Below are 24,706 nucleotides of genomic sequence, written 5' to 3'. Positions count from 1 at the left end.
CTAATTAGCTCATTTTAAAAAAGATTTTATGTGACCCACTTTTATAAATAAGTGAAAGTCATTTTTACAATGGTACTTTATGAGCTACTCACTAAATTGTAACTTAATAAAAGATAAAGAGACTTTAGAATTATAAGTGACTCACTTTTTATAATGTGTGAGAACACTTTTACATAAAGTAACTTTAAAACATAAGTTACATGCGCTTTTTGAAAAATTAACTCAACAAAAGGAAAGACTTGGACCCAAGACCTCTATTCTCATAAAGTAACTTTAGACCAAGTGAGCTAGTTTAAAAGGTTAGTAATTTTTGGAAAAGAGGAAGGGGTTTTTTTTTTAGTCACTGAAGCTTTGGGGTGCGTGGTTACTTGAAAAAACTATTTTTGCCTACAAAACAAAAAACCACACAACCCAACACGGACATGCAAAAAAAAACCAATCCTTATGTATGGCTTGAAATTAACTTTCGCAAGAAACTTAATATTTTCCTCAATGTTCTTGATTTTCCGAGATCTCACTAAGGCGTGGCGGAAAAGAGAATACGCATGAGAAAAATCATTCCTTCCTGTTTCCGATTTGCCTAGAGCACATAGAGTCGCAAAGCAAAGAGCATATGCAGAAATGAAAGGTATAGATCTGGTAATAAAAAACAGAGAGCTAAATAAACCGAAATAAACGGAGAGATATATAACTAAAACTGCAAATAAAGACTGTATACCTCCGGATCTTAAAAATGTCATGCTTAGGGCTACCAGAAACCTTTTCGCGTGAAACGAAAGGGGTTCCTCACTATAACAGATGCTCCTAACACAATAGAGCAATCCTCTCGACCCGAAAGCAATCAGAAACAGCAGATCTAAGAAACGACAGTCAGATGCAGTTGTACCATCTTCGGATTTGGATCACCAACGGATGCGACCCTCAAATAGCTTTGATACCATGTAGGAATTTACAAGGTAAGCTCCTCAAATAGAACACCAAAGGACACCGCCCACAAACAGATCACAGATCAATACACCAGTATTCGTGACATGGTTAAAACCCTCAAAGAGGGAAACAGTGCACGGCCTGAGCCAACACGGCCACTTCAGGGAATTTATTAATAAAAGAAAGAAAATTTACATAAGCTTCTCTCATGAATGGTCACCCTACAAATGACCTTCCATGCACTTTAAATAGAGATCATGGACCAATCGAGTGTTAAGCCACGGATCAAGTGTCCGTAATACCGAGGAGAGAATGAATCGTCAGATCACTCCATGTCTAGAACATATCGTGACCATCGGATTGTATGTTACAAAAGTAGATATTAAAGAAACACACTTTACCTAACTCTACACTAGACCAAGTTATACTTAACCATTTCCTATGTGTCAGAATATCCTAACAAGGATCTCACCAGTCTTGAAACGTGCACAGCGTTGGAGGAGTTGTCTGTCGGTAGATGTAGTAAACTCAAGACGATACAAGCGTTGGGACACCTCCCAAAGCTTAGAGGACTTGATGTTCGTAATTGTGATGAGGTAGAAGAGTTACTAGTTTTGAAAAAATTGGGGTGCCTACAGGTTACTACATGTCCCCAGTTCAAGCGCATACAAAGATTGGAGCAACCCATAGAGCTTCGATATTTAGAAGTTATAAGATGCGCTGGGATAGAAGAGCTGTGAGGTGTGAAACATTTAATGTCCTTGCGAACACTTTCTGTAAGTTCATATCCCAAACTGCAATGGTGCGAGAGAGTACTAGAAACATCGTTGAAGCACCTATGGTTAATTTTAGGATTAAAGATTGTGTTGGCAACGTTCTTATGATGGGAATAAAACAAATGATTCCTCAGCATTTTGAATAAGCCGTAGCAGAACGTTGGATGTTTTTGTGGTGATCGCGTGTAGCGTCCTGGAGGGTGTGTAGACCTATCTCGATCACATTCTTCATGTCACGGTGCAGAGGATTTTGACTTCCGACCTGGATTTTGGCTTCTAGATAGAGTAAGACTCCGGATTGGCTACTAATCGTGAGTTGTTGCAAAATACGCTGAGTTGATTCTTACTGTAGTTAAATAAGCATCACTTTGAACATATACCTTTTGCAAAAGATTTATGTCCGCTGGACTTTCTTACTCATTGGCTGGTTTGGTATATTAAGTTGAAATGGAAGCAGAAGGTAAATTATGACGAGATTAATGTTTGGTTGCTTTCACGTGTTTCCTTCCACTTTACCAAGCAGAAGAATTTGGAAATATGTCAAGGCAAAGAGTGACATTGAATCCTCAGTCCGTGCTTACCGCTCTGGCCGCCAAGAAAGACTTGTTGAAAAACAGGTTTATGATTTAGAGACTGTTACTTGCATCATTCAAATTCAAATGTTTTTTTTTTAAATAAATTGGCCAAATAAATTATCAAGTCAAGCATAGATAGAAATTGAAGTCAAAGACCAAATTATTGGTTGTAAAGTCCTTGCACAAATTGAGCGCCTCTCAATTGTAAAATTCAAGTCAAAGAGTCAATGATTGAGTCGAGAGACATGTTTGAGTCACAATGTTGAGTTCAAATAAGATTGGATGTCAAAATTGTAATCAAAAGGTCAATGTCTAAGTTATAGAGCTTGAGTCAAGAGTCAAACCACACCAAGGTCCATTAAAAGTTGACATCAAAATAAAGTCGAGTCAAAAAGAAATTTAGAGTCAAGTCAAAAGTGTCATTGATTGTAATGGGTGCATGATCGGCGGAGCCCGACACCCAAAAAGTCTCATCAAGGTGTTGTAAGGACAATTTGAAGAGTTACTGCAGTTGTTGTTTGCAGCAAAAAGAAGCAAAGGAGTGCTCAAAAAGAAGGTTCAAGTGAAAGGAACCATTGGCCAAGTTCATAAGAGATAACTTGGTAAAGTGATTCAGTGACAGGTTACAGTGAACAAGGTGAAGTTCACAACAGAAAATGCAGATTCTAGAGAAAAGACATGATGATGCCATAGCAATTGGCATTGGTGACGACAAGAAAGAGATTGTTGAATTAAAGGTACGACTTGACGTGTTGCTAAAGCTATTAGAAAGACAGAGACACAGATGGGTAATAAAACGAATAGTTAAATGGGCAATTGAACAATTGATGGAAAGAAAACTGAAGCGTAAACTGAAAATTTTGGAAACAGAGAAACTCCAGACAAATGAATATATTTGTGAACCAGAGCAAGGATCATTGCTTGGTGACGATGATGATGAATGTATGGATATGGACACCAATAAGCAGATTGAAGAAGATGAGGAAGAGTCAGTGGGCAGCTTGAAGGATTGTATGCTACATAAGGAAGGGATGCAAGAAGTCATAAGAGAGACCTCCGGGTCTCATGATTTTGAAACAAATACTTACTCTGTGTTTACAGGTAGTGGAGAATCGCAAGAAACTGAGAGTAAGTTGGAAATTAAGAAAGCTCGGGAACCATTGGACGAACCTATGCAAGTCTACAAAAGCATGGATATGGAGGATGTTGCTACAGAAATGAATTTTTTAGAGGATTGGTTGAACAATCCAAAGAATAGTTGTGAAGCAAATGAAATGATGATGGACTGCAACAATTTCATAGAGGACGAGGACGAGGTTTCAATGAAGAAAATGCAACAACAAAGTGACAGCAATAAGGATGACTTCCTGGAGAAGAAGTAGAGAATGATAGAAGATGAGTGGTATCCTAGTGAATTCATGGAGGACAACAGTCATTTTCAACAAAGAATGGGTGATTTTTACCAGCAAGAAGACAAGTTGGACATGACAATTGAAGAGATTAGAAGATTGACGTTGAAAGTGTCACAAAAGAGACATACTGCACGAAGGAAAAAAGATAGAAAAATCTTGTTGATGACAACAAAACAAGCATCCATCAACAAGGAGAAGGGAGAATTGCAACATAAAGTTTGGAATCTTAGAAGACAAGAAAGGACAACCACAAAACATCAACAACATAACAGAGTACATGATCAACGAAAAACTAAAGTTTGGGATCCAGGAGGATTTTTATCATCTTATGAAGATTGATGGTCGGGAGACCATGATTTTCTTTTACCTGGGGAGTCTGATGTAGGTGCATCTAACCTAGGTCAATTGTTTATTAGAGGAGTTAGTTTGTAAAGTTAGGATTTAATTAATTAATGTATTTTTCCTATAGTTTTTAGGAGAGAATGATAATTCTTGTAAATATGAGAAGATTCAAGAGTATTGTGGAAAGTTGAGAAGATTATGGATTAGTTAGCTCTTATCTAGGGATAAGGGATTGGATGAGAGATTTTAGGGATCAAAAGAGATATTTTGGGAGTTAGTTTAGGGATCTAGAACCTACCTTGGGTTCTAATCCATTTGTATAAATTGAGGTGAGCCTATGAGGCATGTATGATGTATTGTGTGAGTGAGTGTGAGGAATTGAGAAATCCTTCTGTAATTATTTTATTGATTAAATAATCATTTGTTTAAGAGTTTATATACATTCTTATAGTTTGGCTTTCAGTATTGTTGTGCGTGTGTTTACGGTTAGTGGTTATTTGTACCTGCGTCAAATCCTCTTCTTTGTATTGTTGAGTTCACCATCATCATTGCATCATGAAGACATTCATTAATGTTGCGACATCATTGTGCTTCCACTAAGAGACTTGTCATAACTATGAGCTTCATTGCTGCTTCATCACACAAAGATCACAGAGATCCTCTTTACATGTATATTCTAAGACTGTGAGACAGTGATCATCAAAATCGTGACTGTGTTTATGTTAGATGAAGATCGAGACAAAGTTTGATAGAGATCCTTCTTGTCGAGCGTGTGTATACTTGTGACCTAAGTCACCGCGTTCGTGTTCGTGTTCGAGTTCAGCAACCTTGAAATTCGAATAAAGTTTGGCACCTAAAATTTTGCTGATAAAATTCGGCATAAAAGTTGACATATAAAATTTAAGTTTAAGCAGGCTGAAAAACACATTTAGCCACAATTCTTCACAAATAAATCATGTAGATTACCCCATAAAATGCAAAAGATCACCATTAACTTTCACTAAATCCATACAAACAATTACAAATTATTTCACGGACAATACATCACAATGGAATTATATGCTGATTAACAAAACCATAAATTGGCAAAAATACAATTGTTGTTTTAGTTAGTGAATTCTATTAACTGAACTAGACAAAAATTCATTATTCATCCCGATGATTCAACCCTCTCAATGGGTTGGTTGACAGAAACCAATGTTGCACGAAGCAGGGACAAAGCGGGGACGTTTTTTGGAAGCGGGATGCGGAAGCGTCATTTTCCAAAAATCTAGGAAGCGAAGCATATATTATTTTTTCGCATTTATATATATATATATATATATATATATATATATATATATATATATATATATATATATATATATATATATATATATATTTTTTCGTTTTATATATATATATATATATATATATATATATATATATATATATATATATATATTATTTTTTCGCATTTATACTCAAAATAAACATCCCAAACAGGCGGAAGCGTCCAGGAAGCATCCAAAACAGGCAGAAGCGTGCTTCCGAATTTTGGAAGTGCACTTCCGGGGACGCTCCCTGTACGAATCTGCACGAGACGCGCTTCCGGCCTTAGAACCCGAGGGGACGCTTCCTGCAACATTGACAGAAACATTACTTGAAGAAGATTTATTATTGTTCCCATTAGAAAAGTCTATCAATCGGATCAAAAACCTTTCTCGTTTTTCAATGATTCCAAATGCCCTAATGGCCCAGTGGCCTAGTTATCCAACTTCTTAGTGGCTAGTTATCCAACTCCCAAAGGCCCGATTATCTCACCAGTGGGTGGTGGAGTGAGCGAGTGTGACTGTGAGTGAGGTAGATTTTCGCGTGTCGCCAAGTTTTAGCCTCAAGTTCATTAGGGTTACCAAACATGCCATTTAAAAAAAATTATAAATGATGGAAAAATGTCGAACCACAAAACCCTGAAATGAACTTCAACGAATTTTTGGCAAATTTCATCGAATTTGTTTGTGTTCGTGTTTGGCATAAATTTCAGCGAACATAAACGAATTTGTTCGAATTGTTTTGAGGTTCGGCGAATTTCGAATTCAAAGGATTAAATTCACCAAACCCGGTGACTTAGCTTGTGACTGCACTTATCATGACACCGAACTTCTTACCATTTCTTTTCCATTGAGGAGTAGACTACATCAGCAATGCACTGAGCCCTATAACAAGGAGGAGACAAACTTCTTTGTGAGATTTCAGGTGAGTCCGAGATGGTATCTATATTGTACTTATCCGAGAGAGTGCTCGTTCAAAATATGCGAAGTCACAGACCTGTACCCATCCGAGTTTCTTCAGAGAGATGCGAGATGCTTCTATGTTCTTTTGCGATGACCCCCGCTGTCTATTTATAGGTGTATGTCCATGCATTCAAGCCGACATGAATTAATGAACTGTTGAGTCACTTCATTTGAGCCGACGCATCTATTCTTTATATCAATTTCACTGACCGACTTGATTGTTCTCTTCATCGTTTTGCTTGCTTGTCTTCAGGAGGATTGTGATGTTCTTGACTCTAGGTTGACACATATACATTTCATAAATGCCCAAGAAGAGATCTTTGACTCTTTAACTTTCCTAGACCTGTGGAATGAGAAAGAAACTCATTCTTACAATTCACAAAAAAAAAAAAAAAAAAAAAAAAAATCTTTACAAGTACAAAGATCAAAATTACATGTATAAATACTGAACCTAGTTACATTTTCTTCAACATGTCTTTCCCTTATCATATGGGAGGTAAGATTTTGATTGACTTCAGGTTCTGATGTTGTCGAGTTAGATACAGAATCTTCACTTGGGTTTTTCCTCATCTGAGCTGCAACATTTGAATATGTTTTCCCTTCAACAGGGTTGACATTTTCTTGAGTTCTGATATTCACTATATCAGTATTCATTCCTCTTTCTTCAACTTGGTCAGCTAAGTTTGATATGTTTTCTGTGTTGAGTTCTTCTAGTTTGCTTTTCAATATTTTCTTGTCATTTTTATGTTTCTTAATTTGCGTCAATAATTTCTCGTTGTGGTCTTTGAGGCAATTAACTTCTTCATTTTTGTCAGTGGTGATTTTGTCAATTTCCCTTTGCATATTTTGTATTACTTTTTTACCTTCTTGAGAAATTATTTTTGCGATATGTTGCATATCTTCTGGTGTTACAGACTCTGGCTTCACTATAACATCTTGTAATGTTATTTTTTTCTTTTTGTATGAAAATTGTCAAAATATTCCTTTTCATATTTAGCTAAAAGATCCTAGTGATTCGATCCAGGGCGAACCCAGAACTATATCACTATTGTCACAAAATAAGGTTTTAATGGTGAATTGCGAGACAAAAGTATAGTCTCCAATACTTAGTTGTAGATTGCTTATGTCGTATTGCTTGTCACGTGTGTCAACAAAATTCGTTTCAACTATATTTGATTCAGGGATCACTAATTGGTTCGCATATTTATTATTAACATAGTTATTATTTTGAGTAGAATCAATAGAGATGATAACATCATTTCCCGCAAGTGATCCTTTGATTTTAAATTGCGCACTGATGCATATACTAAAAGTTTTAGGAAATCTTCCCTCTTTCATTTCTGACTTTGATTCAATTTCTTTCTCGTTTCTTCCTTCCTTTCTTTCCAATCTAGACTCCATTTGGGTTTATCGAGGTGAACTTAGGGTTTTAAAAAATAACCCCTTTAATCCTTCAAAACTTCTGAATTGAGCTTTAGGGATTAATTATTCCTTGTGTACTTCTTAAGTACTTTATTTTCAAAAAAGAACTTCAAATAAGAAAAAGTACTTTTCTACAAAATATATAAAGATATAATTATTTTTTCTTTTATACTTCAAAACTTCTAATGTCTAGAACACCGTTTAATGAAAATCTTAAATGACTTTTATAATTACTTCAATAATCATTTCACCTCAATAAGTCTACTTTTTCATCAATTTCTAAAGCGCTTTATTTATATATTAAATATAAAATAAGGTAGTTGGTTCCCTTCACTTAATATATTAACGTGGAATACTTCATATGGTTACGAATGTTCTTCTAACAAAAATACATTGGCAAATTAAAAAAACCCGTAATAATCAATCGTCATGACTTCAATCGAGGAGAGGTGATGCTTGTAATTTTTTCCAGGTTTCGTTCAATCTAATTGTACAGCAAGGTCGACAACATAAGGTGATTGTCGATGGAAAAATGGGGCAGCAAGTAGGCGATTAGAACAGCAGTGATTGAATGACAAGGTAACAGCGGTTGAACAAGGTTGATAGAGGTAGTGGGTGGTATGGTGGTAGCTAGGGAATTGATAGCAATTGATCGACTGCCAAGGCACTAGGAACGACGGGACTGTAGCCACAAGGGACCGCAGAAGGGAGTCGTGGGCACTGTTGAAGGAACGCGACAACTGTCGATGGCAAAAGTGTATGGTGTGCGTTCAAGGCTGGCTCCAGTGGCGGCACCGTAGACGGGCAAAGGATAATGACGGTCTAGGGCAGGCTCCGACAGTAGTAATGTGGACAGGTTGTGGTGGCGATCAAGCTACGGTGAGCAACTGTGACTCGGCGTTCATGGTGAGTGATGGTAAGCGGGAGTGGAAGTAGACTATCGTGGCCGTGGCTATAGTTCGTTCATATGATGATGTGTACCCCTCGCTGTAGTGGAAGATAACTATATAGTGGCGGTGTTTCAGTCGAGGAACAAAGTGTGGAGACAACGCAACAGTTAATAGTGAGACGACGTATTCAAGTACCGCCAGTGGTGGCGGTTGGGACCTAAATAATCTAAATGCAGCGCTATGGTCTACAAGGAGCGATTGTTGTGTGCAGGCCAACCAGGTACATTGGTATTTTTTTCTATATGAACTATATACGTTTCTTTTATATATATATATATATATATATTATTTTTTTTTTTTAATATAATTTTTTTCATATATATGCTCTATTTTTTATCATTTTTAATACTATATTCTTTCCCTATTTTTTTTTACCTTTCTTTATCTTTCTTTCTTTTCTTTTTTTTTTAATTGTTATATTTTTTTTTTATATTTTTTTTAATTAGATTTCTTTTTTATATGATTTTTTTCCTTTCCTTTTTTAAAAGTCTTCTAATGGCCAAAGGTTTGTCAGCGGTATGGAGAATCTCCGAAAACTGGTAGCGAAACGCTTTAACGACAACGATGTTGACGAATTTGACTATCAAGGACCTTGATCGGAGAAGGTGGCTCTGTGCAGCGGTTAAGCAACTTAGAGGACCGAACTGCTCTGATACCAAATGGAAAGGACAAAATTCATTCTTCACGTTAAATACTCCAAAAGACTTGGAATATATAGATCTCCATTGAGATACAAGAATATGTATTAAATGAATGAATATGAATGATGATACAAATGAGAGTAAGGGGCCTGCTTATATACTAGGCAGTGCCTCTTCATGGAAGGTCATGTCCCATTTAGACATGCCTCTTCGGTATTAATTACTAATTAACTAATCATTATTACGATTATCCTCATTATTTATATTTATATCATTGATATATATTTATTCATAACAAGTAGCTATGGTGAGATGCCATGGTGGAAGAGTATTCTTCCATCATGAAGAATGAAGTGTAGGATGTGGTGCCTCATCCAGAAGGTAAATCAATGGTGAGCTCCAAGTGGATTTACAAGATAAAGCATGTTCTAGATGGAAACATTAAAAGATACAAGATAAGATTTGTAGCAAGGGGTTTCTCTTAAAAAGAGGGAGTATATTGTGAGGAGAATTTTGCTCTTGTTGCTCGGTACACTTCTATTTGCGCTGTTATTTCACTCGCATCTGAGATTTGGTTGGAAGATCCAACAAATGGATGTGAAAACAACATTCCTTAATGGAGAGATTAAGGAGGAGGTTTACATTGAGCAGCCGGAGGGGTTTGAGGAGTATGATAGGCAGGCATATGTATGTAGGTTGAAGAAGGCCTTGTATGGCCTTAATAGGCTCTTTCTACATGGTACTCCAAGATTGATGGGTACCTCCTTGGTTTGGGCTTCACCAAGAGTGATGCTTACTCTAACTTGTACTACATGCTTGTAGAGGGTGAGCCAATCATCATTGTTCTATATGTAGATAATTTGTTCTTGACAGGATCATAGTGGCTCATTGGCATGTGTAAGGAGAATCTTGCCAAAGTTTGAGATGAAGGATATTGAACTTGTTACCCACCAAAAGTGGGTACCCATAGGAGAAATTTTCTCCTAATCATCTTCTTGCAGCAGACTGCCAGTAGCACCTAACAACCACCTTGTAGCCATTGTGATGTGCCATTTTATCTCTACCACATGCATCAGTCATATGTTTGCTTTCCCATTAGTCAAGAGCACATGTTAGAAGGTGGGCAATCCAATCCAAAAGGTATGTTATTCATTGTGCAATTGGGTGCTTATGCTTGTTTTTTCATTTGAGCATTTTGGGCATGGATTATTGGGTGACTTGGAAAAAGGAAGGCCTTTGATCGTGGTTTTGTTCCCTCACCTTAAATGGGGGGTTAATCTTCAATCCTAGTCCTGTGGGATCTCCTCTATTGGCCTATGGCTTTAGGAAGGGCACTATTTGGGAAACCTTCATTTTGGTAGCATGGTCCCATTTTCCCATTCAATATTTATCACTTCCCTCCACACATTATGAGCCCTATTCACTATTTCCCTTCTCCAAGTCCACATGACCATTGGGTCCACAAGGCAATGGCACACCCTCTCCCCTTGTCCATGTTGGAAAAATAGAGTATGGCAGCGATTAATTCCAATTTTCCTTATCCTTAATAATTGTTTGTGAACTATATTTTTCTTCTTATTTCTTATTTATTAGTTCTTCAAAAAATTATCATGAGAAAAACAGTAAAGACAGAGGACACAAAAATTAGGCTCCAAACCAGGGCAAAACCCCTCCAAGGGGAAAACCTGGAAAATCTCTTCTCTTCTTATAGAATCTGCTTCAAATGAGAGAATCAAACCCTAGACCAAGTCCTCCTCCAAGTACCAAGCCAGTCCTTCCAATAGGATCATATCAACAAGGCTCAAACTGGCATCAACTAGCTTTTAGCTTCGACTTTGACCCCAGCTTTGACCCTGCAACTTCAACCCTATAGATGCTGCAAAATCCCTAATTCAAGCACAAGAAAGTTCTTCGAGGGATCCTCCTTTAAGCAATTCAAATCTTCCCAAAGTCAACGAGGTCAAAACAGAGTATTCACTCTTCCATCTCCTCAATACTGCAACTTGATCTCCTGCAATTCGAACCTACAATTTCGGCCTTCATGGAAGCTGCAAAAACCCTAGATTTTATACGTGTGAGAGAGATAGAGCCCCAAAATAGACCACCTTCCTTCTTGGATTCTCCTTTCCTTCTAGATCTTCGCTCTCCCTTTCTTGCCTCTCCCAGCTTTAGATCAAACTTCTTGATAGATCACACTTGTGTGTGAGTGTATTAAATGAGGTCGAATATGCTTCTATTTATAGCCTTTCCAAAGGGTCGAATTCCCTCCTTTAGGCCAACTTGAAGTTGTTAGGTCCGACTTGTACTTTGGAGGTTTCCAGGACCTTCTAGACTCAAAATAAATTCTTTTTCAAGTTACATCTTGCCTAGAAGGGTCTTATAAACATGATGTTGACTTTCCTGACTCGTGACAATAAATCTTATGACCTAACAAACCCTAGAAGCATGAAGAACATGTTTTTACCTTGAAGACCATCAATAAGAAGCATGAAACCCATGCTTCAAAATAATAACTTTTCTTTCTTCTTTTGTTTGTTACATAAGATATACATATTGAAATGAGTACAACAACAATTATGAAGACCAAAACTAGTTATATTTCCAACAGTCCACATATGTGGGTCGGGCCTGGAAACATTGCCCCAAAGGTTGATGCAGCTAAAAGAAAGTTAAAAGCATATCATGGCCACAAGCAAGAAACAAAAGAAAATGAAAATCATAAAATGAAAAATATGGCCAAGACATTTAATAATAACACATGGGAAAAATCCAAGTATGAGCTCTACCCCTTATCATTATGGCCATCACTCTGGCTCCTAAGGCCACTGATTGCCCCATCACACCATAAAAGAAATCTATGCACTTCCCAACCCCTGGTGGGCGACGAATTGCCCCACCTTTAAGGGGCTAAATAATTGTTATACATAATTCACAACATGCTCTTTTGTCCTAGAGCTCTGAGCAGTAATACAAAGAAAAAATCAAGAAAACGCAAAAGAAAAATAAAGAGGGGTGGAAAAACAAAGATTGGGGTAACTCATGCAACCACAATTTCTCCCTTCTCACATTTGTACACCCAATATGTGGACTTCCTCAATATGGTCATCCTTGTACCCATGGCATTTGGCCCTGAGACCCTTTCATCCTCATTTGTTTCATCACTACTCGCATGCCACCTATTGATTGAAGGATGTACCAGAGACATGTCTTTCCCCTTAGGGGTTGGGAACACCTAATAGGATCATTTATTAGCTACTCCTACCTAGGGAGGTAACACTATTACGTTATCAAAGCCCCAAATTTGGAACAGGAGACCCATATGAAGTCTCAATTTTCCCTTGATTAACAAGCTTGGTTCACTTAGATGGACTAATGATTAACTGTACCTAATAATGAAGATGCGGCACTGGACATTATGTATAATTGGCTGGTGGTTTTCATCATGGGCTAGGCAACTTAACTAGGGCCTAAGTCCACTAGAGGACCATATGACACCCTAAAGGTGAAGCGTTTAGAGCCATGGGACTCCTACCTCTTGCAAAGCATCATTCCATTCCATGGGCACCTACAACACCCCAACAGTCTGTGCTTTTCCCCACACTATTCGTCAGATGATTCACTTGGACCAGCATACCTCTAGCCAACTTAGCAGTACATACAAGTTGTGATAGCTGATTTGAGGCCCATATGAGGTTTGTATCACTCCTTGAGACATGGGAGAGCTAGCACCATCCTCTGAGCCCTCAACCTTGGGGAAGAACCAACATATTCTATTGCCAGGATACCCATGACACCCACTTTATGCCCCAAACACAAAACTAGGGTCCACACCATGATTTGCATGGAGATTTAGGGGCCAACCCTTAGATCCGGATTTTTGGAGCCCTCTACACTTGATTTGGCACTGGAGGAGCCCAACACTTGCCCTAAAAGGGCCTTCACAGGCATGACATTAGCATTTCATCCTCTTTTGTGGGCTGATTTTTATCTTTTGTATTGGCTATGAGGTTGGCTTGTAACCTCACTTAGTATTTAAGGGGCTCTTAGGCTAAAATTAGAGATCATTAGACATGTATAAATAAGAGATAGGTCATTTCACTCTCTCATGATCATCACTTGGACAATTTAGACCTCATAAGAGAATTTACAATTGTTCCTTCATGGCTATTGGAGACTCTTGGAATGCATTTTGATGTTTGGAAGCTATTTTGTATTGTCTTTGGAGCTATTTCTTTGATGAATCAATGGATATACTACATGTTGTTAGTTTTTGTAGCATTGGATGTGTTCTAGCCTTGAAATTTTGTGGAGAGCCTAGAATACAAGAGATCTTCAAAACTCAGAAATCGTTTCAAGAAATTCTACCTAGAAATGACTTAATTAGATTATTAGCCAGTTTTTAAATATCTCATAAGTCTAAACATAGAGAATATGGTTAATTAATCAGAATTAATTAAATCAAGGTGTGAATAATCTAGAAGCTCACACAAATCAACTTCAAGTTAATCCTAGCCATCGATTAAGATTCAATCTTGGTCATTGGAGTCCCAATAGAGAATTATAAGAAGAAGTCGATGGGCACTTGGAGAAGACATTTGAGCAGTTCGATTTCATGAGCAGATCAATTTCCTAAGTAGTAACAGTCAGTTGCTAGAGAGAGAGCTAGTGAGATCGAAGCAATGAGAGAGGGGAAGAGACAATGAAGCTGAAGGAAGGTTTCCAGATCTGGTGAGTGCATTTGTAGAGAGGCAAAAAGAGCCACAGAGAGGCTGACGCTGGGGCAGCATAGTAGCCTCTAGAGGCAATTTCGATTCTGCTAGGGAAAAGCCGAGTTTCAGTGCTAGAAGCTGGACAAAGGTTCCGGAGGCCAAGAGAGTAATTTTCCCAGACAGCAACAAACCAGACTGCTTGAGGAGAAGCTAGTTCAAACTAAAAGTAGAAGGGATTGCGCTAGTGTGATGCATTAGCTGTGCAGAGCCAGTTTGGACGACTCACCTGGAGCTCAGGTCAGAGCCCGGATTTGCCTGTGGAGTGAGGAAATTTCCTCACTAGATTTTTCTTACCAATATTTCTCTGTAGGATTGCCAGTTTCAGCATCCAGTTGTATTCAGATTATTTCACTATTGCTTAATATTAAAACCCTCAGTGGTTGCATCGGTTTTCCCAAGTTGGGGTTTTTCGGTGACATTTGTCCAAAAATAATTGTGTTATTTTTTATGTGTGCTAGCATTTCTTTAAGCATTTATTCTTCCGCAGTATTTTATTTGTGAAGGTTGCAGTGTATTTATTTCGATATTTGTCGTAGCAGATAAATTATTAATTAATTAACAATTAGGAGAAATGATATCAGTTGTTGCAATAAGATTCCGATATTGGAATTTTCACATGGTATCAGAGCGCAATTGAATAGCCGAAGAGCTCAGAGGTGAAGACAAAAGGAGTTTCATTGTTCAGCATGAGCAGCAAATCGAAACCCCCAGAGGCGGCGCAGTCACCTTGCCAGGAGGTCGAGTTACTTAAGGAGATTCGATTTTTCTAAAAGAGGGACAAAAAAATTTGATCTCTCCAGATCAAGTGATTCCAGAGGCAGAGGGAGCAACCTAGTATTTTCATAGAGCAGATCTCTAGTTGGACACAATAGTTTTGCAGTAGTTTGCTAAAGTAGAGCTAGCATCAAGTGGAAGGAAAAAGAGCACACATTGAGGGAAAATTTTCCTCAGGGAACTTCTAATCTCAAGCAATCCAATTTTCCTCGCAGATCAGTTGTCATTGTGAGCATATTTTCTCACTCCATAAGGGAGTACGAATATTTGAGTAGCAGCTGAGCAGAAGGGAAGAGGATATTTTCGACCTCTGTTGAGATGGCCACTGCTAGGCTTCGTGATCAAGACAGGTTGGATGGAGCTTCCAACTATGTCATCTGGAAGGCAAGGATGTCCTTCCTTTTGGATGAGTTTGGCCTGAAGATGTATACTGATGCATTGGTAGAAGTACCCCAAGATGCGGATTAGCTAAACAAGTGTAGAAAGGAGATGGCGCAGGCAAAGAGATTGATCCTAGATGGTGTCCAGGATCATGTTGTTTCTCACATAGCTGGCAAAGATACTGCCAAGGAGATGTGGGATACACTGTCCATGTTGTACCAGGGAACTTCCGAGAAGCGAAAGATGTACTTAGAGGAGAAGTTGAGAGTCATCCGGATGCAAAGGAGTAAGGCATAGACTCCATCCTCACCACGATTTAGGATGTCCAGGACCAGTTGTCAGTTGTTGGGGCAGCGCCTCAACCCACAAAGCTAGTGTGATTGGCACTAAATAATGTCTACGAGGAGTGGCAGGTATTTGTCCAAAGTATTTTGGGCAAAGATACCTTGCCAAGGTGGGACACGATGTGGGTCGATCTGTAGCAGGAGGAGTTGAGACGAGCTCTATTGAAGAGCTCCATCAGTGGCAGTAGCAAATCGAAGCAGGTGAAGGAGGAGGAGAATGTGGCCCTCGCATCAAAGGGTCCCAATCAGGGACAAGGGGAGCAGAGAAGAAAGAAGGACCTATCAAAGGTCAAGTGCTTCATATGTGGTGAACTTGGTCACTACAGTAACCAGTGTCCTTCAAGAAGAAGGACAAGGACGAGACGCAGGACCATGCTGCAGTTCATGCAGAGATCGATAGGTTGTCCTCCAGACTGGAGGAAGACTTCGACGTGTTTGTTGATATACCTCCAAGAGTTGAGTGGGGTGACTTGGTTTTGTAGCCCCAGGGTGCTACAGAGGAGCAGGATCCTTGAGAAGATCCACCTTGTGGATCAATACCTTGCTATGGGGGCCCACAACATTCAATAGCAGGTTGGATCAGTGGCAGTAGATGCAACCAGACGTCGAGTGACAGTTGCAAACTAGTAGTAGTTAGATGCTAGGGAGCGCAGTGCAGAGTTGGCAGCGGTGCAGTTGGCATAGCACAGAGTCAGCAACAACGCAAAATCTTCAGTACACAGAGCAGTAGCTAGTAGCGGTCAAGACTCGGAAGACAAATGCATCATGATGGTCACAATTGATTCAATATTTAGGATGTTTCTCAGTTGCAGTTGTTGCAGTTGCAACAGTGACAAATGAGAGGGAGTTGCAGTGCACATGCAGTGTTGGCAGTGGTTCAGCAAGGGCAACAACACAGATGCAGCACATATTAGAGTTGCGTAGTGGTTGGTGGGCAGCAGCAGCCATACATCAGCAGCGTGACAGGAGACGATGCAGAGACAGGGTGTTCAGTAGAGCACTAGAACACATCCTCGCCAAGAGGGAGTGTTCGGTTTTGTAGCATCGGATGTGTTCTAGCCTTGAAATTTTGCGGAGAGGCTAGAATACAGAGATCTCCAAAACCCAGAAATCATTTCTGGAAATTATGCCTAGAAATGACTAAACTTAAGGAAAATGATTAATTATGTGAAAATTTTGAAGCCCAAAATTTCTACTACAACAACTGATTAAGTTTCTCCTACTTGTTAATTTCTGAATCAAGTTACTTATTGTTTCCTACAGTAAATACCGAAACTAATACACTGTAGTCTACACCCTTTAAATTATAAGCAGAAACAAGAAACTGAATAGGAAAGAGATACAACACATCTACACAGTTATTTTTGGACAAATGTCCCCAAAAAAATCCAATGCGGCAAAACCGGTGCAGCAGCTCTGAGGGTTTTATTATTATGTAGTAGTAATTTTTGAATACAATCTTTGGATGCCTTCCCGGCAAACCAGTTACAAATAATATCACTAGCACAGAGATAAGTGAGGTTACCTCACTCTATCACTGGAAATCCTGGTTGATCCAGCAACTAAATGAGCTGCCTTTTCGCAGACAATGCGTCAGCCCAGCATCACACCCTCTGCGGATAGTGTCACCCCTTCAGCTGATTAATCTGTTGCTCAAGAAATTCGATTTTCACCTCCCAAACTCACACCCCAGCTTCTACAATCGATTCCTTCAGCTGATTTTTGGATTTGATATTGGCTTCTGCACTGTCTCTACGCTGCCACTGCTGGATCTCTCTCTGCCTTCTTTGCTGAGTATTCTCCGACCAGGAAAGATCTCCCTTTGAATACTATCCCTACCCCTCTCTGCCAAAGATCATTATCGAAAATCTCTCTAGTAGCTTCTCTACTTCAGAAAGTCAAACTTCTGATCTTCTCTTTGTATGTTTGTCAAGTGTCCATCAATGTCCTTCTTCTCAAATCATTTGGACTCGATCCTTGCCTTCTTCTAGAAGTTACACCGACAGTTTAGATTAATACCCATTAATTATTTTAATTTCCTAAGTTTAGACTTAGGGTCCCATTAAAAATAATTAATTATTTTAATAAAACTGTCTCTTGGTGGAATTCCCCAAAATAATTTTTGGGTATTGGAGAATGCATGTGTCTAAGCCTCCCTGCAAATTTTGAGACTTAAAGCACATTCAATGCTACCAAAAATCAACACTCCATCTTAGCGAGGAATGTGATCTAGCAATGCACCCTGCTAGAGCATCACCCTATAACATCTCCTTCTGTGTTGCTGCTATCTGACATCACTGCCCAACAACATTTGCGCAAATGCTACATTTGTACTATTTTTGACCCTGCCACTGTCAACACTGCATCCGTACTGCAACTCCCTCTCAATTCTGCATCCGTGTTGCTGCTGGCACTGCCACTGCCAACTACATCTGCACTGCAACTTTCTCCAACTGTTGTTGCTACTACATCAGCAACAGAAAAGCATCCCAAATCACTGAACTGGTATTTAGCATGATGCATCTTGTTGCTTGAGTTTTGACTACTGCTAGTCTTTGCGCTGACCCTCGGAAGCCTCTACGTTGTTGCTAACTCTAATCTATGCCAACTGCATTGCTGCCAACTCTGCTCTGTGTTGGTCAATCTCTGGCGCTCCTAGCCACTGCAACTATCACTCTGGCACTCCTCTGCACCAACTGACACTAGCCCATCCTGCTACTTCTGATCTAGGCTCCCGTAGCAAGGAATTGATCCGAGAGTTGGGCTCCTCAAGGATCTTTCCCATCTGTAGCTCTTTCGAACTACAACTCTAAATCATCCCACCTCCCTCCTAGACGTATCTCGACTGTCATGGCAAACTCATCCTCCTCGATCTTCGCGGCTACAACTTTCAGATCATGCTTCTCATATTTTTCCTTCTTTCTGAGAGGACATTGTGTTGCGTAGTGATCGAGTTCACCACACCTGAAGCATTTGATCTTCGAAATATATCTTTCTTCTTCTTCCGTTGCTCCTACTGCCCCTTGGATGTGAGAGTTGCATTCTCTTCCTCCTCCTTGGGCTCCGACCCACTATTGCTGCTTTCGTCAAGTTTACACTTGACCAAGTCCCTCCTCAGCTCCTCTTTCTCAAGAGTTGTCCACATCTCATTCCAATTTGGCAAAGTCACCCTGCCGAGGATGCTCTCAACAAAGACTTGCCACTCCTCAAATAATGAATTTAGGGCCAATACTACCATCTCGGAACCATGAGGTGTTGACCCCACAGTTGCTATCTCGTCTCGGGTCTCCTGAAGCTTTGTGAGGAACGGATCAATGTGCTTCCCCCTCTGAATTTGCGTGGATTTCATCTTCTGCTCCAAGTACATCTTTCGCTACTCAGAAGATCCCTGATATAGCCTCGACAATGAATCCCACATCTCCTTGGCAATATTTCTATTAGTGAGGTGACAAATTATATGATCCTTGACTCAACAAAGACTTGCCACTCCTCAGATACTGAATTTCGGGCCAATCTTACCATCTCGGAACCTTGAGGTGTTGACCCCATAGTTGCTATCTCATCTCGGGTCTCCTAAAGCTTCGTGAGGAACACATCAATGTGTTCCCCCCTCTGCATTTGCGTGGATCTCATATGATCCTTGACTCAAAAAAGGCTTGCCACTCCTCAGATACTGAATTTCGGGCCAATCTTACCATCTCGAAACCTTGAGGTGTTGACCCCATAGTTGCTATCTCATCTCGGGTCTCCTGAAGCTTCGTGAGGAACAGATCAATGTGTTCCCCCCTCTGCATTTGCGTGGATCTCATCTTCTGCTCCAAGTACATTTTTCGCTACTCAGAAGATTCCCGATATAGCCTCGACAATGCATCCCACATCTCCTTGGCAGTATTTCTACTAGTGAGGTGACAAATTATATCACCCTTCACTCCGTCAAGGATCATTCTTTTTGTCTTCGCCATTTCTCCCTTGTACTTCTTGAGCAGATCTAGATCCGCAGGCTCAGCCACCATGCTGTCGACGTAGACTTTGAGAAAATGTTCATCCAAAAGGCATGACATCCTTACCTTCCAGATCACATAGTTGGATGCCCCATCCAACCTATCCTGATCTCTCAGTCCAGTGGTTGCCATCTCTGCCAATCGAAAAAGTTGAATAGCCTCCTCTCTCCTCTGTGTAGCACTAGACTAGCCTACGTACTCCCTGTTGGAGTTTGTAGATCTGCCCCTCTCCACTGTTGCTTAGTTAGTGAGAATTCGGACTCCTTGGCTGGAAGTCCTCTGAGGAAGAATTCCCTGAACTGTGTCTCTCTCTTCCTTCTTATGTCTTTCTGCCCAGCAACTGCCTGCAGTAAAAATTGCATCCCACCAAGAACCCCTCTTCGCTAAGGCTTTCACTATGCTGCTCCCTCTGCCACTGACAGATTTCAATCTAGAAATCCTACCTCTGTGTGGACTCACTCAGAGAGAGATTTACCACGAAAAAATAGCCCTCCTGGCCTGAACTGTGCAATCCCTCTGGGGATTCGAATTGCTACCTCTGCAAGAATTTTGAATTCCCTTCTTCCTTCAGGACTAGGTATTCTGGCTCTGCTCTTCTTGCTTCACCTGTAGCTCTGATACCATGTGAAAATTTGGAAGCCCCAAATTTCAACTGCAGCAACTGATTAAGTTTCTCCTACTCGTTAATTTCTTAATCAAGTTACTTATTGTTTCCTATAGTAAATATCGAAACTAATACACTGCAGTCTACACCCTTTAAATTATAAGTGGAAACAAGAAATTGAATAGGAAAGAGATACAACACATCTACATGGTTATTTTTGGACAAATGTCCCCGGAAAAACCCAATGCGGGAAAACCGGTGCACCAGCTCTGATGGTTTTATTATTATGCAGTAGTAATTTCTAAATACAATCTTTGGATGCCTTCCTGGCAATCCAGTTACAGAGAATATCACTGACAAAGAGATAAGTGAGGTTATCTCACACTACCACTAGAAATCCTGGCTGATCCAAGCACTAATGAGTTGGCCCTCACCGCCACTGCGCAGTCACTACGTCAGCCCAGGCTCACACCATCTGGGGACAGCATCACCCCTTCAGTTGATCAATCTGTTGCTCAGGAAATTTGATTTTCACCTCCTAGACTCACACCCCAGCTTCCGGCTTTTGCAATCGATTCCTTTCGCTGATTTTCGGACTCCCTCTTGACTTTTGCATTGCCTTTGCATGGCCCTGCATCAACCTCTCTAGCTCTGCGCTGCCACTGATGGATCTCTCTTTTCCTTCCCTGTTGAGTATTCTCTGATCGAGAAAGATCTCCCTTCGAATATTATCTCTGCCCCTCTCTGCTAAAGGTCACTATCGAAAAATTCTCCAACAGCTACTCTGCTTCAGAAAATCGAACTTCTGATCTTCTCTCTGTGTTCTCCAAGTGCCCATCGATTTCCTTCTTATAATCCTTTAGTTGAGAACCAACAGCCCAGATTAGATTCTAATTAATGGCTCAGATCATTTGGACTCGATCCTTGTCTTCTTCTAGAAGTTACACCCACAGTTTAGATTAATACCCATTAATTATTTTAATTTCCTAAGTTTAGACATAGGGTCCCATTAAAAATAATTAATTATTTTAATAAAACTGTCTCTGGGTGGAATTTCCCAAAATGATTTCTAGGTATTGGAGAATGCATGTGTTTAAGCCTCCCTGCAAATTTTGAGACTTAGAGCACATCTGATGCTCCTAGAAATCAACAAATTAATCCGTATTAATTAAGTCAAGGCATGAATAATCTAGAAACTCACACAGATCAACTTCAAGTTAATCCTAGCCATCGATTAAGATTTAATCTTGGCCATTGAAGTCCCAACAAAGGATTATAAGAAGTCGATGGGCACTTGGAGAAGACACTTGAATAGTTCAATTTCATTAGCAGATCGATTTCCTGAGTAGCAACAATCAGTTGCCAAAGAGAGCTAGTGAGATCGAAGCAGTAAGAGAGGGGCAGAGACAATGAAGCCAGAGGAAGGTTTCCAGATCCGGTGAGTACATTTGCAAAGAGGCAGAAGAACCACAGAGAGGTTGACGTTGTGGCAGAATAGTAGCCTCCAGAGGCTTTTTCGATTTTGCTGGGGAAAAGTCGAGTCTCAGGGCTAGAAGCTGGACAGAGGTTCCTGAGGCCAGGAGAGACATTTTCCAGACAGCAGCAAACCAGATATCTTGAGGAGAAGTTGGTTCGAATTGAGTGCAGAAGAGACTGCGTTATTATGACGCAGTAGTTGCGTAGAGCTAGTTTGGATGGCTCACCTGGAGCTAAGGTCAGAGACCAGATTTGCCTATGGAATGAGGAAATTTCCTCACTAGATTTTTCTTGCCAGTATTTCTCTGTAGGATTGCTAGTTTCGGCATCCAGTTGTACCCAAATTATTTCACTGTTGCTTGATATTAAGACCCTCAGCGATTGCACCAATTTTCCCAAGTTGGGTTTTTCCGGGGACATTTGTCCAAAATTAATTGTGTTATTTTTTATGTGTGTGTGCTAGCATTTCTTCCAGTATTTATCCTTCCGTGATATTTTTTGTGAAGGTTGAAGTGTATTTATTTTAATATTTTCCGTAGCAGATAAATTGTTAATTAATTAACAATCAAGAGAAATAATATCAGTTGCTGCAATAGGATTCCGGTATGGGAATTTTCACACGTACCTATTGTTGAAGATTATCATTTTGAATTTGTCAAATGTATGGAATTGTTGCTTCTAGATTATGCTTGATTGTTCCCTAATTTGTTGTAGATAAATTTTAATGCCTATATAGTTGAGAATTGCATATGTTACTCATTATATAACATGTTATGAACATTCCTAGTGGAGGAATTCTTATAATTTTTCATCAAACTCCATTTATCATTGAGTGGGTAAACGTTGAAATCTTGATACCTAGGGCATCAAATTTTGGCCTCCTTAGCTACAAATTTGGCTTATCTATCATATCTTTGACTCCATATGCCTAAAGGACAAGGCACTAGTCCAAGTCTTTGGTGATCATCTAAAATTTTATCCATAAATTTCTCCTTAAATTCGGTTCTTTTAAGGCTAGAGAGAAAAACTAGCACTTGGAGTGAAATTTTAGGGAGGAGGGTTTTTGGTGGTTTGAGAGCTTAAACATCAAGATATTGGTCTTGACTACTTGACCTATCAATTTGGCGAGCGTCCACTCAAATTTCATCCATAAAATCTCTTGCTCTAGGTGTTGCTCTAAGAGGGAAACCCTAGTTTCTTCTCGCTCAACTTCAAGACTTTCTGGAGGGTTTCATGAGCATTAGAGTAGTTGAATATCATTGCGAGAAACCCTTTCCCTTGGCCCTTGACCTTGTGAATACCTATTACCATTGAAAAACCTTAAAACCCTAGGTCTTGAGCATTCTTTTATAGGGCTTTTCTTAGAGAGCGATTTGTCTCTTTGAAGCCTTGTGCCTTTATTGTCACTTTCACTAAATGAGCTTTAGTAGGGTCACTTTGTACCTTATCATTGGCATATCAATTGTAAGTGATTCCTCCTTTATTGGGACTCCTCCCATCGATGAAAATCCATAAAGACCCAGAGTTTTTGGCTGAGGTGACATTAGGCCTCTATCCCATTGTTAGCACTTTCTCTAGCTATTGTCTTGTAGGTTTCCCTCTCCAAGGTCTGTAAGATTTTGTGGTAACAAAATTGATGAACTATTTCTTGGGATTAGAGGTTCAACAGAAGATAGGGGAAATCTTTCTTGGACAGGGAATGTATGCAGTAGAGACCTTGAAGAGATTTGGGATGGAGGATTACAGACCGATGTCAACTCCCATGGTTACCAAATGGAAAAAGATCAATGGTTCGAAGTCGGAGTTGGTAAACCACACGATCTATCGCAAGTTGATTGGATCCCTCATGTATTTGGTCAACACCAAACCAAATATTAAGTGCATGCAAAGCATGTGCCCTAGTACTTGAGGGGCACAGTAGAGTATGGATTGCAGTATGTGAAAGGAAATGGAGTCAAGTTGATGGGGTTCACAGATTCAGACTAGGTTGGATGTGCAGCAAATAGAAGAAGCACTTTCAGGTGTTGTTTCAGTTTGGGATCAGGAGTAGTATCTTGTTACATTAGGAGATAGAAATTGATTGCACTAAGCTTTGCGGAAGCAGAGCATATGGCTGCTAGTTTGGCCACATGCGAAGCCATTTGGTTTCTTAAGTTACTTGTCAATTTAATTGTTCAGGAGATGGAACCAACCATGATACACGGTGATAATCAAAGCTACATACAGCTTTCGGAAAATCCAATGTTTCATGATCAGTCAAAGCATATCAAGATCAAATACCATTTCATATGTGATTGTGTTAAAAAAGGCATAGTTAAACTGCAATATATTCCTACAGATGAGCAAGTAGTAGACATCCTAACAAAGGCACTCATGAAAAGTAAATCTATTTATTTTAGAGATAAGTTGGGGATGATCCAAAATACCTTCTTGGCTAAGAGGGAGTGTTAAAATTATAGTGACAACCGGTACTTCTATGTTGGCTAAGTGTCATAGCACATAGAAGTCACCTTATTTAATTAATTAGATCATACTTTATTATTTTAATCAAGTGACTCTCATTAAAAAGTACATCAATTAATTATTGATGTTGACTTGAGGGAATAATTATTTAGTAAGAAAAAGAGCTTGGAGTTAAGTTACATGTCATAGAGTGTTTAGTTTAGTTAAGAGAGAGAAAGGAGTTAACTCCAAGAAATAACAGTTGGAGTTATCTCCAAGAAAATCAGTTAACTGGAAGCAAGCGAGAGTTCACTTATGTGGACTAAACTCATGCATGGCGAGAATCCCAATGAGGGTGCACTTCACTAAGAGACATGCATGGAGCTAATTCCAAGGCAAATTAACTAAAGAGGTGGTGAGCTTTGGCATGGATTTAAAAGGAAAGGAGAGGAGAGGAGAGCTGCTGATACAGGTTCCAAGGAAAAACACAAAGAAATTACAACACATAAATCAAGGAAGCTTGGCACATAATCCTAGGTGTTCTTTTGGAACTGTCTCCTAGACATTTTCAGTATAGTTTTGGCACAAACTTTGAGA

General features: G+C 39.6%; 1 protein-coding gene across 1 annotated transcript in view; it reads right to left on the bottom strand.

Moving 5' to 3' along the window:
• LOC149202504 (uncharacterized) overlaps nt 1–24,706 on the bottom strand; it is a 208,654-nt gene that overhangs the window by 24,379 nt on the left and 159,569 nt on the right. The gene's annotated exons all lie outside the window — the stretch shown is intronic.

This window comes from Pinus tabuliformis, chromosome 2_1, assembly GCF_031772625.1.
Source record: "Pinus tabuliformis cultivar Carrire ecotype Pingquan chromosome 2_1, CPIR1, whole genome shotgun sequence".
In the NCBI taxonomy this organism is placed as follows: domain Eukaryota; kingdom Viridiplantae; phylum Streptophyta; class Pinopsida; order Pinales; family Pinaceae; genus Pinus; species Pinus tabuliformis.
Note: the sequence above shows the minus strand (reverse complement) of the source record. Positions and strands in the feature narration are given on the sequence as shown.